This window comes from Papio anubis, chromosome 5 (genome assembly GCF_008728515.1).
Source record: "Papio anubis isolate 15944 chromosome 5, Panubis1.0, whole genome shotgun sequence".
In the NCBI taxonomy this organism is placed as follows: Eukaryota; Metazoa; Chordata; class Mammalia; order Primates; family Cercopithecidae; genus Papio; species Papio anubis.
In genome coordinates this window covers 61189335-61192572 of record NC_044980.1, presented here as the reverse complement: position 1 = coordinate 61192572, position 3238 = coordinate 61189335, and the positions used below count along the sequence as shown (strand labels likewise).

Below are 3238 nucleotides of genomic sequence, written 5' to 3'. Positions count from 1 at the left end.
CTTAAATTCAAGTTAGTCTGAAATCCCAGCTTTCTTCTGCGTAGTTTCTGCCTGCCGTATCTTTTCCCATGCTTTCTTTTCAGGCTTTGTTCAAGTGTAGTTCTTGTGTGCAGCATATAACGTGTCTTTCTCTTTTAAAAATCCAGTCAGATAATCTATCTTTTAATAGGTGGATTTAATCTCCTTACATTTATTCTAGTCACTGACAGAGTTGGAGTTATTTTTGCTACTACATTTTGTGTTTCTGCTTACCATCCTTTATCTTTATTTCCTATCCCTTTTACTGCCTTCTGTTGGATTGATAACATTTGTCTATATTTCTGCTTTGCCTGCCTCAGCTGGCTTGCAATCTATAAATTGTGTTTATCTTCTTTGGCAGTTATCTTTAAATTTTTAACAGAAATGTTTAGCCATGAATTTTCTCACAAAGTCTAAATTTGTTCATTATTTCTATCCTCCTCTAGAACATGAAAAGGACTCAGCACATTTTAACTAAACAATGACTACCCCCTTTCCCCATCTGGTTATTTATCCTTTTTTAACCCTCAAATTTTCAACACACAAAAAAATTTTAATTATTTTTAAACAAATTGTTAAATTTACCAACTTTTTAAAAGAAAGAACCATCTTGTTATGAAAGAACCATCTCAGTGGTAATAAATTGTGTGCATAAAAAGAAATAAAGAGCTACAAGAAACAATTGTGGGCATACAAATTTGCAATTGCAAAAATATGGAACCAGCCCAAATGCCCATCAATCAATGAGTGGATAAAGAAAATGTGGTATATATGTAACATGGAATACTACTCAGCCATAAAAAGGAATGAAATAATGGCATTCACAGCAACCTGGATGGAATTGGAGACTATTATTCTAGGTGAAATAACTCAGGAGCTAAGCTATGAGACACAAAGGCAAAGAATGGTACGTATACTTTGGACTTCGGAGACTCGGGGGAAAGGGTGGGGGATGGCAAGGGATAAAAAGACTACACACTGGGCTTTTCCAACTTGGACCTGGCAGAATGGCTCCTGCAAAGAAGGGTGGCAAGAAGAAAAAGGGCCATTCTGCCATCAACGAGGTGGTGACCCAAGAATACACCATCAGCATTCACAAGCGCATCCATGGAGCGGGCTTCAAGAAGAGTGTCCCTCGGGCATTCAAAGAGATTTGGAAATTTGCCATGAAGGAGATGGGAACTCCAGGTGTATGCATTGATACCAGGCTCAACAAAGCTGTCTGGGCCAAAGGAATAGGGAATGTCCCACATCAAATCCATGTGCGGCCGTCCAGAAAACGTAATGAGGATAAGATTCACCAAATAAGCTTTATACTTTGGTTACCTATGTACCTGTTACCACTTTCAAAAATCTACAGACAGTCAATGTGGATGAGAACTAATCACTGATCGTCAAATACATCAAATAAAGTTATAAAATTGAAAAAAGAAAAGACTACACGTTGGATACTGTGTGCACTGCTTGGGTGATGGGTGCACCAACATCTCAGAAACCACCACTAAATAACTTATGAATGTAACCAAATACCACCTGTTCCCCCAAAAACTTATTGAAATAAGAAAATAAATGTTTTAAAAAATTCTAAAATAGACTTATTTATTTGTATGTACACAATTGTTTACTGTAATTCAGCCTTTTCTCTGGGCTTGCTTTCATCTTAAAGAAGTTTTTGTTTGTTTGTTTGTTTTTTGTTTTTTTTTTAGCAGGGTACTTTGGTTCATGCCTGTAATCTCAGCACTTTGGGAAGCTGAGGAGGTAGGATTGCTTGAGCTCAGGAGTTCGAGACCAGCCTGGGCAATACAGCAAGACCTCATATCTACTAAAAAATCAAAAAAGTTAGCTAGGCCTGGTGGTACGTGCTTGTAGTCCCAGCTACTGGGGAGGCTGAGGTGGGAGGATCACTTGAGCCTGGGAGATCAAGGCTGCAGTGAGCTATAGATCATGCCACTGCACTCTAGCCTGAATGACAGTGAGATCCTGTCTCAACAAAAAAAGTAATGATTTATTTCTGAGAATGGTAAAACTCTTTTAGATGCAGAGTTTCTAACAATTTTATTATTTTTCTCTCACTCTTGAATAATAGTTTAAATGACTGTAAAATATTAAGTTGACTGTTAATTCCTCCCTGTGCTTTCAGGAAACTAATCTTCTGTCTTCTGGCATATATTGTTGCTGATGAGAAGTCTGCTGTCAGTCTTACTGGTTTCTCCTTGTAGATAAAGTGTCTTTTCTTTCTGGTCACTTGTAAGAGCATTTTTGGCTTTATCCTTGATATTTTTTAGTTTCACCATAATGTGTCTCAGTGTTGGCTTACTTTTATTTATCCTATTTGTATCTCAGGGTGCACTTGCAATCAAAACCATGTCTTTCTTCAATTCAGGAATATCCTCAGCGATTTTGTTTTCAAAGATGGCTCTTTGTTATTCCTTTCTTCTTCTGGAAACCCTATTTAGATATCTGTTACAGTTTCTTAATGTATCTATTTTGTCTCCTAAATGTGCTTTCAGGTTTTAAAAAAAGTTATCTTCAATCTCTACGTTGCATCCTGATGAATTCTTCAACACTACATTCTAATCCATTAATTCCATCTTTGATTGTGACCAGCCTAGAGTTTATCTTATCTATTGGGTTTTAAGTGTTCAATTATCACATTTTTTTATTTTCAATATTCTAATTTAATATTTTCTCACCTTCACTTATTGTTTCATTTCTCCTTTGTTGTTGCTGTTTCACATTTTTATGTTTTATTATGGATTCTTTTTAAATTTAGCTCTTTGAATATTTTAAGCATTATTATAAATAGCTTGTAAGATTGTTTTATAAAATTAATTTTTAGGTGAATTTTTTTCCTAATTGTTCACTGTACTCTTTTTTTAGCATTTGATTCCTATGAGTTTTGTGATTTTCATTTACAGTAATTTGTCTTTTTTGTTTTATTTTTTCTATTTTCTGTCTCATGATCACCCCTAGAAACTAGAGAGACTATAATAGGTTGCAAGGCTTACAGATCCGACTTCCAATTCCCTAACACCCTTTGGACTTTATATGTCATTTGGAATACATCACTTACATCTAAAGAACAGTGTATTAGTCAGCTCAGGCTGCCATAACAACCAACACTGACTGGGCAGTGCTGCTGTCAGGGTTGATTTCTGACAAGGGTTTGTTTCTTGGCTTGTAGTTGCCCGCCTTCTCACTGTGCCCTTATATGGCGTCT

At 36.1% G+C, this 3238-nt stretch overlaps 1 pseudogene across 1 annotated transcript; it reads left to right on the top strand.

The window, feature by feature from the left end:
* Positions 1-815: 815 nt before the first annotated feature.
* On the top strand, positions 816-1448 carry LOC101000826 (annotated as a pseudogene). The gene has a single exon (XR_160984.5). The product of XR_160984.5 is annotated as a 60S ribosomal protein L31 pseudogene (transcript).
* The last annotated feature ends 1790 nt before the right edge of the window (positions 1449-3238 follow it).